Source organism: Rhea pennata, chromosome 3, assembly GCF_028389875.1.
Source record: "Rhea pennata isolate bPtePen1 chromosome 3, bPtePen1.pri, whole genome shotgun sequence".
Taxonomy (NCBI): domain Eukaryota; kingdom Metazoa; phylum Chordata; class Aves; order Rheiformes; family Rheidae; genus Rhea; species Rhea pennata.
Window position 1 is genome coordinate 110242400 of NC_084665.1, and position 15440 is coordinate 110257839.

The following is a 15440-nucleotide window of genomic DNA, read 5'->3' on the forward strand; positions in this document are numbered from 1 at the left end:
CTGGGATGGACGCTTGCTGGAAGAGGGGCTCTTATGTGACGTGAGGAAGGAGGTGGAAAAGAATGCATTGGTGCTGTACAGCATCGGTTTACATTGCAACCTCTACCACAGTGTGAAATTCTCAGTGGAGAAGACCTATACTCCTGTGACAGCAGACCGGGTTAATAAAGAAGATGTACACATGTGTGATCCTATTGCAGCTCGCTCTGGTCCCACAGTCCAACCGCTTGAAGGTGGAAATGGTATTTCCCACTACTCCTCTAGCTACAATCCTGGTGTTTCTGCCAGAAATCATGCACTGGGAGTTGTTTAGGCTCCGGTTCCACTAGGCGAAAAAGTGTTACAGAGCTACAGCCTTACAAATGCACCGGCCGTTCTTCAGATGGTGTTAATGGGTGCAGACATAAGTGGTGCTCTCTATTTGCTGTAGGAATTAAAAGTGAAGCTGCTAATGCCTGTTGAAAAAGTAGAGTGCTATAACAAAGGAGAGGAAATGTTCTTTAAATCCAGCTTTCTCCAATCAACTGGCTCTGCAGTTCTTTCCTGCCCGAATGTAGAGGCAGTACTGCAGCTTCCCCGAGGCTCCAACCATTCCATTTCTTTAGCAGCAAAAAGCAAAATTGTACAGCAGTCTCGAAGCTGTAAGGAAGGATTTCTGAATGCTCCCTCCCCCTTCCCAGTGGTACAGAAAGTGATGTTAAAAGGTAAAAAAGTCAAAACCCCCAAAAAAGGCAGCCTAGAAGAATCCTGTCACATGGATAATTTAGCACTTATGTTATTGTGGAGTGTTGGGACTGAGCTCTGAAATAGTTGCATGTTTTACTCAACAAGCCAAGAATGCTGCAGTCAGTTGCAAGAATGGAGAGAATTTCAGTAAGGAAAGAGTATGTTTATTATCCACATAAGAGGATCATATTCAGTGCTGCACTTGGTGTGTTTTTGTATCAGCTGTTGGAATTAAAGCAAAGCGAGAAAAGTGCTATTCCAGGATAGTGTGCATGCATAACTTGCAGCTCAATAGATCTAAATGGTTAAAAAGGGGTCCTCTGCTAGGGAGGAGGAGGGGAGAGCAAGAGTGCATTCCCAAAAAAGTACATTCCCAAAATAAAAAGCTTACATCATGGACCTCTTCAGCTTTCCCACACTTCTTTCCTAATTATTGTCCTGCAGGACAGCTGATCTATTTCAAACAGGAAGCTGTTTACAGATAACACTTGCAACTGTTTTGTCTGATTTGTTGAACTGTCGAAAAGCAAAAGACAACCTCTTTTCAAATTAAAAACTGTCAGACTTCTGTAAACAGCAGCAATGAGGTTCATCTGTGCAGTGTCCCTGCAGGCACAGTGTGTTCTGCAGTTCCCATTTTCTCAGCAACCATAAGGTAAGAGAGACTTTTTTACTTTTGCTGTTCAGAAATTTGTAAAGAGAAGGGAATCTGGCTGTTTGTTAAGGGGGTGTCTTGTAGGTGGCAAAATATGACTGACAACTGCTGCAGAGTGAGGGAAGATATGGGAAATAATAGCTCACTTATTTTAGGAGACAATGTTGGACCTTTCTGTTTAGAAGCACCCATGTGGGTTAGATCACAGAACTCCTCGTCCGTGGAATTTTCTCAGTGTGGGATTTGTACCGAAAATGCACAAATATGATCGAAAGTGCTCCTTCCTGTGAGCAAGCATGGACAAAACAGTATATGAATTTTAATGTTCATACAGCTGAAACTGATTGCAGTTCATTAATGAATTGTGATTCCTGGTAACAGATAGTATCAGTATCTCAGTTTAATTTTGGATATGCTGAGCACTTTTCTCCATTCCTCTACTTCTGTTCCTGAGCAGCTGGCTGTTTTCTGCTGTAAAGGTGAGCTTTTAATACAGCTACAAAGTAGGGAATGAAGAACTGACATTGCAGAGCAAATAGATGACAGAGGCGAAATAGAAGACAGAAGATCCCATAAGGTTAAGAACAACACCAGGGGATAATTAAGAATAAACTCAGTGAAAACCAAATAAAGTTGCAAGTAGTGGTAAACAGGAATGTTTAGGAAAAAATAAAGGTACATAAAGATTATAAAATCTTGATCCAAATGAGCAGGAAGATGAGTGTAAGCCATACTTCACTAATCAGAAAGCCACGTGCCTGCTTTTCAGACATGGGATATGAAAAGAATAAATTTCATAAAGGGACTTGTGCGCTTCCACTGTGACCTCTGTGTGCACATACGTGTGTGCTCGGTACTGGCAACGAAAGACGGGGGATTGCTTTGTAACAAGATCAAATGACTGCTGAAAACGGAAATGCAGAGCTTTGGTCTTGCTTTGCCACTCAGGGATGTAGAAAGCGCCTCTGGTCTGAAAATGCTCCAACTTTGACACTCACCTGTTGAAAGATTTTGAAAATGTAGCAGGACATATTTTTCCCGCTGTATTTTGCTCTCAGTGGATAAGATCTTTTGTTCTTTTGTATTTGAACATTTCGTATTTACAGGCATGATCATTTGGGGAATTATAGAGATCAGATCATGTAAAACAAACACCAATTTAAAGTTCTCATTTATCAGAATGACGTTAAGATCTTTGCTTCTGCGTCATCACGTTAGAAACATCCATTAAACTTTACTGCCTCTGCTGATTGCAGCAGAAATAAGGCATACAAATACTGTAGCTGTGAAATGGTACTTTCAAGCTGACTACTCCTTTTAAGAGTGTTTGGACCATCTTTCAGAAAATCCTTAGCTGTACCCATTAAAATGAAATTAATGTTTTCAAGAGACATACAGTAAAGAGAACATGTAAATTAAATTTGTAGGGAAAATAGCATTTAAACATGGTGTAGCCCTACAGTCAGCAGCAAACTGCGTTGTGGAGGCAGCAGTAATCTACTGTGTAGTTTACAATTTGCACTTTATGTTGAGGGCTATTCTGAGGCCTCTGAGTCTAATTTTACATTATTCCTAAAGCTCCTTTGTAGTCAATTTTAGTTAGTTTTAGGTCTGACCAAAAAATCTTGAACCAGAATTGTTCTGAAATGGGAAGGCTTTTGACCAAATAGTATTTTATGAGAAGTGTCAGTTTTATAGGATAGTTTAGTTTTTTTGTCAAAATATTTTGGCTGAAAACCAGAGGACTTTAGTCAAAAATATAACTGTCTCCTGGGAACTGTAGTTTGTGCTTGGCATTGCATTTCATTACTGGCTGGGTTTCATAACTGAACAAGGTTTCCCATACGGCCCTATGGTCAGGGACTTAATAGCTATCCCTTGATGAAAAGGACCGTTATGGTGTATTTTGGGAAATGTAGTCCAGCAACAGAAGCAAAGATCAGGGTCATAAGGACTGAACTGTTGGAGAAGCCCCTCAGATTATGAGTGGATACCTAGCTGGGAGGTGGGCAGCTTCTTAAAGGTAGGACACTTCAGTTTAGTTTGCATGAGGGCAACATACAGTCGTATTTGCTATGTGTCTTGAGAGTATGACCCTTCAAGAAGGTCAGATGTGTTGGTAAAAGTCTTGCAAGCTCTTTGACGCTTTTATCCACACAAACACCTGTTCAAAGGAGAGAAGAACATTTTAAAATATTCTTAAGGTGTTGTTCATGCTTTTGCCAACCTTTGTGCTACAAATGTTCCATTTTCTAAATTGGGAATGGAAGCTACAAAGGAAGTAAGTCTGTATTTTAAGACCAAGGTAAACTCTTAAGTCAGGAGGAGAACAACCTCCTGGGTGCCTAAAGCTTTAGAAGGAGATGCTTTCGAAAATCCAGCAAGTTCTTATCTGATTCTCACCAATCTCGCTGCCTCTTAAACAAATTTAGGCCTCACCAGTTTGCTTATAGTTGCATAAGAAGTCTGTAGGGGAGAAGTGAACTGAAGTTGATTTGTTCAAGTTCATCACTCAACCAGTCTCGTGTTTATTGGGATCCAAGGATCCTTAGCTGCTGTGAGGACGTGGATACTGCTTCTTCAAAACTCTATCAAGAAACCAGGGAGTAGATAATGTGTCCTGGAGGCTGAGACACAGCAGTAAAGCAGATCTTTAAAGATGGGGGGAATTTTAGTGTTTACATTGGTTGTCTTCTATACGGAAAAACCACTTGAATGAAACTTGGACATGAATAAACTGGCAGTGCTACATGTGAGATGTTTGTCTCTGCGCCAAGAGTCCACAATGCTTATGGGCTGAAGTGGTCTGATGAGAGAAGTGAGGACACGGAAGTGCGTACAAAGTAGCTCACAACAGCCAACAAATTGCGTGATGGCCACAACACCTTCTGGATATGCTTGAGGAGAGAGAGAAGGGCTTCTGCGGTCGCCTCTGCTGGGTGCAGGAGCGGATGAGTGTGCCGTGCTGCTCCTGGTGCCCTGCTCCTGCGGGAACGGGGGTTACAAAACCTGGAAGTGTTTCTTGAATGTACGTGCCCAGCTGGCCTTTGGGGTAGGGATGCTTTGAAAACTGGTTTTGAAAATACGGTTTCCTACAGTTCCTTCCAAAAAGTTGTCTGCTGCCCTTATCACTTTATCATGATAATCTACTGGCTGGGAGCACTTACCTGGAAAGCAGAAAATCTGCAGTCAGTTCACTCCACAGCTTTTAAATCCTCATCTTCTATCTGCTGCAAAGATGTCCTCATCACTAAATGATAACAATAATTTGAATAAGGCCATTTCCCTTGTTGAAGTGGGGCCACTGCACATCCAAGATTGAGTCCATAGCTCCCAACACAGGTTGTGATTTTGATACCTCTTTAATAAGAATAAATAATTCTTACCTGTTTAATTAACCTGTAATAATAATAATAAAAGAATAAAATAGAGTATATAATAATAATAATAAAGAGTATCTAAACAGACCAAGGAAGTCTATTCTTTTGGCATGAGCATTCCTGTAAAAAGTTAATGTGCAAACAAGAGGTACCTCACTGCAGTGTTTTGGAAAAGAATGGCACGAAGACAATTGTGTTAATGTTCATGTCTGTGGTGTGTTTAGAGGACGGATTGCCTAGAGGAGCCTGAACATGTTTTCTTAATGACCAAAAAATGGGCTAGGTGAGCACCTAATGTCTTGTTACACGCTTCAGGCAAAATGTTGGCAATTTCTCGTCTGTGCAGTAAGAAAAACTTAGGGACCTAAGTTTTCTGACAAAACCATAGACATGTGCGGCTTGCTAGGATGGCCGAGTTGTTAGGAGAAGGTTTTGGATTGTTTGTTTGGACTTTGGAAGTAGCCACAGACACAGATTCAGTGGTACCATTGCCAGTGCTGACATAGGTAGCTCACCTCTTGGGGGTGCCAGGGTAGGGGCTGTAGGGGAAGGAGGGAGAGGAGACGAGAGAAAATGCTTTAGCTATCTCTGACTGGTGGTGGTGGTGGTGGGCCTTGGGAAGCAAGCTGCACCTGTACCTCGTGCTTAGATTCCTGGTGTCCAACTTTGTTTGGTCTTACATACGGCTCTGTGATTTTTGAAGCTGTTGTCATGATACACTAATTGTAGAACCAGCATAAATAATAGCAACGAAAACCCTACAGACAGCGCTCTCAGGATTTCTGGTTTGGTTTGTTCCGTGGTTTTCAGGCTTACTTACTCCTTCCAATTTTCCCTGTGCTGATGTTGATGATCGTAGCAGGTATTGAAACTTGCTGACAATAGGCTTGCTTTTATTTATTGTCTTTAGCGGACGTCGCAGGAGCGGTCTATGGGCCTCCAGGAGACCATGGATCAGAGGCTGATTAGGTCTCCATCTGGTCTGAATGCTGAAGGCGCTTTTCTCATTTCCATGCTGCATGAGGGATGAACATCAAAGCTTGTAGGAAGTGCAGCTTGGCTTTCTAAAGAACGCAGTGTGCAGAGAAACTGAAGGGTTCATAAATCGTTCACCATCACTGAAGAAGGCACCAAAATAACTGACATCAGCTTTAAAAGGCTTCACAAGCACTTCTTACTTTAAATGATTCTGGTGCTCCAAAGACTATTGATTTTATCAGAGACGTAATAGGAAGTGAGAAAGCATGAACGTTTTTATAAGGACATTATTTAATATAAGCAGACCATTAAGATTATCATCAGAGAAAAAGTTACAAGAGATCATCTAATAGTGGGGATTTGAAACAAAGAGCTTTCAAAAAATAGTAAGTAATTTCTGAAGAATCTGGCAATGTTGGATGGCACGGTCAAAATAAAAACATCAGGCAAGAGCATAGTGAAAACCTACTACAAGAAGCAGTAAAAAATGTCTTATTGTTTAGAGAAAGAAAAACGTCTTCCACTGAGTTCTCTTTTTGGAAGGGTGTTAAAGAGCAAACAGGTCTCTGAAGGCTGCCTTAGTGTGCAAGAAATGTTAAGAAAACAGATACTGGGAACATGTGGTAGATCAGAGAGAAGCACTGCCCGTGTTGCTATGAAGGCTCCAGGGTGATGTATTTGTCAGCAGTGCACAAATGCAAAATGCATTTGCAGTGTTTCTCTCTGGATGTGCAAGGAATTTGCAGCGATAAAGTGAGATGACATAACAAGAGCCATGTTTTGAGCTGAAGCTAAAAACCATCTTTATCAGAAGTTTACTTCCTTTGCTGTATAATACCTTTGCTTTAGAACTGCTTTTCTTGTAATTTTAAGATGTAAATTTAAATTTAAAATCCTTAGACTATATATATAACTATTTCATTATGTTTGCCCCATCTAAATAATTCTAAACAAAATCTTAAAGATTAAATCTTTAAGGAAAAAATTATAGATTTTTTAATTCTGCATTTTCCTTTTGATTGAATTTTCACTGGTAATCCATGAAAGGATAAGGCAAATTTCTTCACCAAGTTCTCGCAGATAATCTTTGCTTATTTTGTTGAGAAATGGTCTGATTTGTCCTGAGGAGTCCTTGTGATGTTCTTCCTAGGTAAAATGTGAGAATTTCTGCCAGTTTCCAAATACCTTCATGTCTCCATATCATATCTCCAGAATTATTCAGATTAGAGTACTTCAATATAAACTGCCTGAGAGTCGTATGCAGAGACAACCTTACTATCTTCACAAGTTCTATGGAGACAGATAAGTAGAGATGGTATTTACTAGCGCTCCAGAAGTGCTCTGAGTGACCATTTGTTTTTACATAGGCTACTGTTTTACACAGGTATCCACTGCTACATCTGCTTCTGCAGTGCTGTGGGTGTAATGAGAATTGTTAGTACCCTAGTGAAAAAGTAGAGTTCTCTGCAAGCACTAGGGAAGCTTTATTGTTATCCTGAAACCCCTTCATCTGAAAAGACAAGAGTGAAACATTCCATGTCTTGCAAATCCTGAGGTTAGTTTCTGGATGGCACATGTCACGTTTGCATAAGCAAAGCCAGCTTGATATGCCTAGAGAAGCTGATACACCAAGTGCAACAGTGCATGTGCCTCCTTTCTTGTAAAACAAGTCTGTATTCAATGCCAGAGTTTGTCAAGTACTTCACAGAGATTAATGGTTCTTGTGATAATTTTTTTACTCTATCTTCTGAGCAACTCTCTATTTAAACATCTTTTGCCCACATAGATTGAGCTAATGTGATTGCATTCATGCTGTTGCCTGGTTTTAGGGAACGAGGTGTTAAATGTCATGAGTACAGTGTTGAATACATGGAGTTTCCAATAGGTTCAGAGTTAATTCCTCCATCCCTTTTTGTCAGCACTGAGTAACTTTGTGACAAGTCTTACTCTAGTTGTTCATCCTTCCTTTGCTTAAGTCAAGTGGCAGATGCTGGGATTTCAGCCAGGACAAGGTCAATGTAGTCTTTAACACCTCCTGTGAACCCTCTTTTTTCTTTGCTGGCAGCTGTGTAACCAGAGCTCTAGTAATAGTTCCTGCTCCTGTAATTAACCTAGAAATGCTGGACAAATATGCACTGAGCCATCTGAAGGTTCAAGTGATCGCTGCTTAGCTGATGTGAGGTTTCTTGATACGTGTGCAACCGGCTCTGCTCACGTTCTGTGTGAAGATACATTTGCTGCTATTGCTGGAAAATGTACCGAGTACAACAGTAGGTAGAGGTGCCAGTAGGCCTGCCTCACTTAACGTGGCTTATTATATTCTTCCCTAGAAACACCCATTATTAAAAAAATAAAATAAAATAAAGAATCTCTTGGGATTTGGTTAGATGGACAGGTTTAATAAAATTTATCCAAAGGGAGGTGTTATTCTCAGGAGTCTTTTGGTAACAGAAACATCTCAGGGTGCAGAGAAGGGAAGTAACACCTTCAGTCTATGTGAATTCAGGTAAATGCGCCTGTTTGCAAATTATATTCTGCATGTTATATCTGTTTCTTTCTGAATTCATATTTCTTTGAATTCACATTTCTGATTAATTGGTCTCAAAATGAGACTAGATTGTCAAAAGCGCCTAAAACTTCTGTACAATCACTTGCGCGCTCTTAATTTCCTAAGTCTTTGATGTAGACTGGTGCAAAGGATTCTGAATACACATGTTGTGGTAAAAGAGTTGCTTTGGGAAATGTTTGCCACTGAAAATGCTTTTTAAACTGGCTTCAGTTTGGCATACCTTGTAAGTAGGATTATGAATGTTGCTGATAATATAGACTGATTGGTCAAAGTCTGCTGTAGCATACTGGTGTGAGAATGCTTTGATCTTTAGGAACTTAATATGTAGTCATCATATATCTTTCTCTGCATGTACTTTTACTAAGTCATGTCAAATCCATACTACCTTGCAAACTTGATTTTTTTCCATTGTGTTTTGCTTCTGCAGCCACCCCTATAAACAGTCATAGGTTTCTTCTTCTTCTTTTTTTCTATCTAGGGAGCTGCTTTGGTAGGTTTCCCTTACTTTGTTTTATTTTCCTTACTTGTGCTTTGGAATGTGTTGAGCCCTAAGAGTGAAAGGAATATTGAATGGCACCATTGCAGTTTAATTCTCCCTTGCCTATTTACTTGTCCAGTGAAGATATGTGGCCACATTCCCTGTGTAGCTTGCTTCTTGCTTTTGATGCACTAAGTTTTCTCCTACATTGAGACTTGGCCATTTTACAGAAGGTGTTGTTAGTCTTTGTATCTCCTATATAACTATTTCTATCCTTTTCCCAGGCTCCTGGAAGCTAATATCAAAGCTTCAGCATAGGGTCACATGTAAAATATTATTTGGTCTTTGTAGATCTCCAGCCTGAGAATAATTATAATCTTTTGTTGAAATTCAATTGACACTTGCCCAGTTTAAACGCAAGATTTTGATCATGCATGCTTATATACCATGCTATTTTGTTACATTCAGAATTTAATTCGGAGAAGTATGTCCTTGTCATTTGAGGATAATACTCTTGGATAATTTCCATGACTCTTGGTAACTTGCATACTATTGCAAAATGTCTCCTCTTGTGGTATCTCCTATGCTCTGTATCTTTTCCTGGATATTATTTTTCACTGTGGCCTGGTATTTTGCCATATCTTTTCTCCTGTTAAAATGTTCCCACTCTTTAATAATTATGTCTTGCCTTTTTTTTTTTTTTTTTTTTTTTTTCCCTTCCTGGTGAACTTAGTCCCATTACTTCTCTCACTTACACATCTTTCTGTTTTTTGTATGCTGCTAGCACATTAGGGCAGTTTTATAACACATTAAAGGCCATTTCAGCTGCTACTGAGAGCGTGTTGTTCCCTGGCTGGCAACATTTTTCACAGGAATGGATGGCCATTTTACCTCACCAGGACCCGAGCAACTAAATCAGCTGAAAAATAACCCTATAAAAAGAAGTATAGTGTTCTGCTGGCTTAGCAACCACAGCTAGCTCACTCTGGGATTAGATGACCATCGGTGATGGTACAAAGAAGGGGAGGTAATGTGGGGCTTTGACGGGTGAGCTGGGCTCCTTTCAGCCCTCCATTAGATTGGCTTAGCTGGTCGGTAGGGGTGGGGATCCCCTTGCCCAACTTCATGTGTCTGCAAGGCTCAGCTAGCCGTAGTGGGCTTTCTTCATAGGCCCTGAATAGGCACCTCTAGAGAGGCGTTTATCTGACCTGGTTTAGGACGAAATGAATCACTGTGTGAAGGGCTTTCTCTTACGTGATTATAGGGGGAGCTAACGGCAATTTCTCAGACTTGGAACCTGAACTGGGAGAGCTGAATCCGACCCAGGCGCCTGCTTGCAACTTCAGCTAGCCTGAGATCTGCAAAGTCGTTCTGGTAAACCGGCATCTCTTAGTGCCAACCCCACTCCATCTCTTAGCAGTTCATTTTTTGGAGGTGGCATCCTTGCAGTGTTCAGAAGCACAGAGCAGCAATCAAGCTGTTGTCCTTTGCTCTTAGATTCACCTTTAAATGTAGCTGTTGCTGGGAGCAAAAGCTGCTTTTCCTTTGCTGTGTTCTTTCTTTTCCTTCTCCAGTGAAGCATAGGGTGTTGGGGCAACTGAAAGCTAACTTTCCTTGCATGGCCATTTCTCCCTCTGTCCTCCCTCTGCCACTTTCCCTGGTTAATTTTTTTGTTCTTCTTTTTTATCTTGTGCTTCTCTCACCATTTCTAGTCCTGCCATTTGGTGTTTTAGCTGGATTTTGTCCCCTGTCTGGGCATTCCTCCACTGTCCATATATTTATACGAGTCAGTTGTGCGATGTAAGAACAGAAAGCAGTAAAGGAAAAACTTATTTTGCCCCTTTTTGGCCTAGTTTCCTAGCACCAGACTTGAGCCAGGCTCCTTTTTACCTGCTTACCTTCAATCCTTTAATCAGGTATGCCTGACTATCCTCTAATTTCATCTAGCATATCCTATCTTTGTGAGATTGCTCTCTGGAGGAATTGGAGTTGTGAGTTCAAATTCTTTTAAGTAGCAGATGTTCCAGAACTTGCATTTCTGACCTTCTGGATGAATACTTGAGTGACATTTCTGTTGTACAAGAAAGCATGTATCACTATTGACATGTGTGGGGTTCCTGGGTAGTACCTTGACAGACCTCTCTGCCTCATCTCTGCATCTCAGAGAATTTAGTTGGTGGCTGTGATCACCCTCCTAAGACTACATTTACCTTTTGAGCTTGTGCAGTGCCCTCAAGAGGACAGCTATCAGACACATCTGGAAAACCTCTAAGCACCTAGAGAAGTAGAAAATTGGAAAGCTTGGGCTGGTTGGATGGAGATTAAGTATTTAAGTACTGCTTGGATATCCCAACCCATGTAGCCAATCCTAAGGTTTTTTGGAGGTGGAGGATTGGAAAGGGGTGTCCTGAAGTTTCAGAAATAAGATGGCAAATGCATATGTAAGTAATCTGTATTTACATAAAAAAAAATGTACCCTATGGTATTCTCCAAATCATTAGCTGATTCTTAGTGGTCCCTTGGTATTTTAATTTCTACAGATGCGTGTAGGGATACTGTCAGCTTCTCATGAATATGCTGTGTAGGAGCCAGGCTGAACTGAGGCAGTTTAGGCACAGGTTTTAGAAGTGCTAAACACCTGTATTTGAACCCAGTGGGATTTTGCAGTGGCTAGGAATACTGAAAATTTTATCTGACATGCCTCAAGGATGGCACCCAAAATCATAAACTTTTCCGTAAATTATAGCTGCAGATGAGGAAATAGTAGAGCTCATCTAACAGAGACATTGAATAAAACATTGTGGGAGAAAATTTGTTTAGCATTTTAAGTTCTCTCTGACCAACACTTTACAAAGACCAAGATAAAATTCTACCTGAGTGTTTCTCTGTATCATCTAAAAAACTCCACACAGAGCTATACGTTTTGGTGCTCAGGGGAAGAAATTGTGTGGGTTTCATCTCCTAGTTACAGGTTTTGAAAATATATTTTCCCCCTCTTGGTGATATTTGCATCTCATCCTTGCTAAAGCCCTGTTTTTTTCTGCTTTCAGCATAAGCAATGGTAAGTTAATTCTGATATGAACTCTTTGACTTTAGCAGAGCCACATCAGCAAAAAATTCATCTCACAGTTTTTAAAAACATTATTCTTGCTGAAAAGTGAAGCTATTGTTCCGAGGTATGGCAAGGGCACCTGCGTTGTAGAGGCAGAACTAATAGTCCCTTAAACCTCACAAACATTGGTTGAGGAAATAGCTCTACTGAGCCAGACTTCAGTGCACTTTTGGGAGAACCAATGATTTCCTATCAGCTAGGCTTAGCTTCCAGTCAGCTCTGACTCACTCCCGTGCCCTCTACAGCAAACCTCCAGCATCATCAGGACCCGAAACGTGCTACCTCTCTGCTTTATGCTGCTGCATGCTCCACAGATTTCACAGAGACTTTGTAACTGCAACAGTTACGGTTCCCATTTTCTGAATCCTACAGCATTAACATTTAGGTATTTTTTCTCTTTCAAGCCCATTGCTTTAACCTTTAAATCAACACTTAGCATTTAACTTTCAAGCATAGCAGTGTTATGAAAAAGATTACCTATGGTTTAAGTAGCTTTATCATTGATTCCTATTTTATATTCTAGCTAAATGGTCAACCCTTGATTACACAAGGTAGCGGATGGGCGAGCTGAGACGGCAAACAGGAGACAGCTAAAATAAAGTAAAAGCATAGTTACACAAAACATCCGTAGGTGAGGCTATCAGCAAAGCCATAATGGAGAAAGAAAAGGTCAGTGACATAGGTTTCATCTACAGTGTGAAAGGCACCCTCTCCAGGCATGATTCGTAGCCCTCTGGCCAAAGGAAGTGACTTGTACGCACAGTGCTGGAGGCTCATCCTCTCTCGCTGCCCCCACCACCCCCAAGAGCTTATCCCTGGATCTCCACTGGGCCCTGGTGTTATCAGAATTACTTTTTTTTTTTTTTTTTTTCTTGAAATAGTGTGAGCTCTGTGTCACAGCCTGCTGTCTGGCTTTTAAATGGCATGATTGTTGGGCATGTGTTGCATCCTTTCAGATGTGGTATAGTGCCTGTTGGGGTGTTTGAGGACAGTTCTGGGAGATGTGGATGAAAAGGACTTGAAAAGTCAGGGGAGTGAAAGCTGTTGAATGCTGGAGATGTATCCATCCTATCCTTCTGCACTATGGATGTATCCATAGCACTGAATCAAACCTTCTTGGGAAAATTATCCACAAATATGTCTATATTGCTTCCAGACATGGACTGGCTCTGCAGACTTGTGCGCCAGCGCCAGAACATAGTTAATCCAGAACATAGATAAAGCGTCTAAGATTATTGAGAATGAAGTGCAGTTGTTTTCAAGTGGGAAAAAAGCATAACTCATTAAGAGTGAAAACAATAATAAAGAAATAAAACTAACTCAAATAGGAGCTAGAGCCCCAAACAAGGATTGTTTAGCATTACAGAGAGGGTTACAGATAGTGGCTGTCTCGAGCATTAGCACCAGCAAGCAGCATTTTCCTGCTACTTTTTTTTTATCCATTTGGATTCAGCTGGGCAGATCATCTGTGGTGTCGCTTCTAGGCCCAAATAACAGATTGCAGTATGGCACCAGCCCTTGCAACATGGCCCATGGCCATTGCAGGGTCATCACACATGAACTGTTTGCTTGCTGATCTGGCCTCCAAGCTTTCCACTTGCAGCGTGGAGGATTTAACAAGGAAGCTCAGGGTCATTTCACTTGGTGTGAAGTGGCATGACTGGTCCCAGAGTGATTTTGAATGATGCCTGTGGCACTCTCAGCCTCAGTGGTTCTCTGATGACCACTCAGGGATTTGTCACTTGAAACCTGGTGTAACAAAGCTCTTCTCTCTCAGCAAGTGAGAGAGAAGAGTTCCCTAATGCTCGCAGGTCTCAAAAGCTATTTTAAAATTGTTGTGCTAGTTTCATTGCTACATTTCCATTGCTAATGGAAATAGAGACATTCACTATTTTTTTCCTCCATGTAAGTGCTGCCTTTTAACTCTTTCCATTTCTTCAAAGCATTCCACTTACACTGACTTAATGGGTCACCATTATCAGTGCCTCAAGTCTGGCTCATAACCCTATGTAGATACTGGAAAGTATTCTTACTTTTCCAAATGCTGAACATCTTCGGGTTTTTCTCTGACGTTGTTTGTTTTGATGCTGAAGATAGTCTGGAGACAAAGATTAAGATAATCTTTGAAAAAGATGAGCTAACATCTGTGTCTGAGGACTAGTTTCAGTGGGATTTAGTCTTTTAAATAGCCTTTGTGACGCTGAAGTCCAGATGGACTTGAAGATAGATCAGAAAGGCAAGGAATTTTCCATCATTTTAAAATGAAAGACACTGCTGCAGCACATACCTGGAGATCAAGCTCTTGTTTCAGTTGTGTGCAGTTTTAGCTGCAAAGAAAATCTTTTTTTAAAAAAAGATCAGAAAAAGAAAGGGTGGATAAAGTGATATCCAATGTGTTTCCGGTTTGATATCTACTACTAATTTGTCCCTTTACTGCAGTTACAGACACTATGAAGTATTTAATCTGCAGCCTCTTCAGAGATTTCTGTTGTTACTGGCTTTTCTCAGACTGAGATAATTTGCTAAGTATTCGTGTGGGGCCCAGGTGCTGTGGCCTGACTGCTGCTAAGAAGTGCTGTTTTCTTGAACGGTTCCCTTAGTCAGGCTGCCACAACCCATCTTCTGTGCGAGTCAGGCTCTCACGAGCCAGCGTGGGGTGTAATCCCGCGTCTCTGAGGCTCGTGAGCTCTGCAGTGGACGTGTGTGGCGTGCTTTCTCAGTGGCTTAGCTTCTCCTGAGAAAATCCTTCATTTCTGGCTGTCGCGGGTGCGCACAGCTCCCTAAGAGCCCGGACTGCTCTCTGCTGCGCCGTGCCTGTCTCAGGCTTGAGCTGTGGAGGGGTTTGCAAAGGCAGGTGAATATTTAATGCACCTGCAGTCTTCGATCTTTCAGCTGTAGTCTGGCTACATCTAACATCTCTAAAATGCAAACAGAGGAAGTGAGGCTGCCTTTTTATCCAATAATACAGAAATCAGAGCACCATCTTAATTTCAATTTCTTCTCTCTCAGGTCATTCCATCCACATCTCCTACTTCTCTGTAGAGAATTCCTATCACCACACTACTAGGGGAAAGTCTCATCCATCGAGTGCACTGAAACTGCCTAGGCTGCCAAGCTTTCAGCTGAATATGTTAACCACTTGCCTTGCAAAGCCTTTTTGTCTGCCCTTCTGGACTAGGTGCTCCCCTGGGCTGTGGGGCTGTGGTTGCAGGCTAAAGCAGGAATCACATCCTCTGCTTTCCTGGCCAACAGAGTACGGGCATGACTGCTGTCCAGGATGGCCCGGTTCCCTGTCTCTCAAAGGTGTCTGACTACTGCTGAGAGTTATGTTCAGGTGTCTAAATGAGACTTTTGGGCACACATCTCTGTCGTGTCCCCTTGGCTGACTGTGGCAGCAACAACTCCCTGATTTCCCATGCATGGAGCGTTGGTCCCTAATTGGATTGCGAAGCCTGTTCTTGACATGGCTCCCCTCTTTTTCAAGTGTACCAGCATTGGCTATTCAAATGCCAAAGTCTTCACTGTCATCAAGACTTTGAAGG

At 41.4% G+C, this 15440-nt stretch overlaps 1 protein-coding gene across 2 annotated transcripts in view; it reads left to right on the plus strand.

Moving 5' to 3' along the window:
- The first annotated feature begins 1128 nt into the window (after positions 1 to 1128).
- Positions 1129 to 15440, plus strand: part of COLEC11 (collectin subfamily member 11) — a 41317-nt gene continuing 27005 nt past the window's right edge. For both annotated transcript variants that reach the window (XM_062572997.1, XM_062572998.1), the window contains exon 1: positions 1129 to 1381. The gene's annotated coding sequence lies outside the window, so the exon portion shown is untranslated. The remainder of the gene's footprint in view (positions 1382 to 15440) is intronic.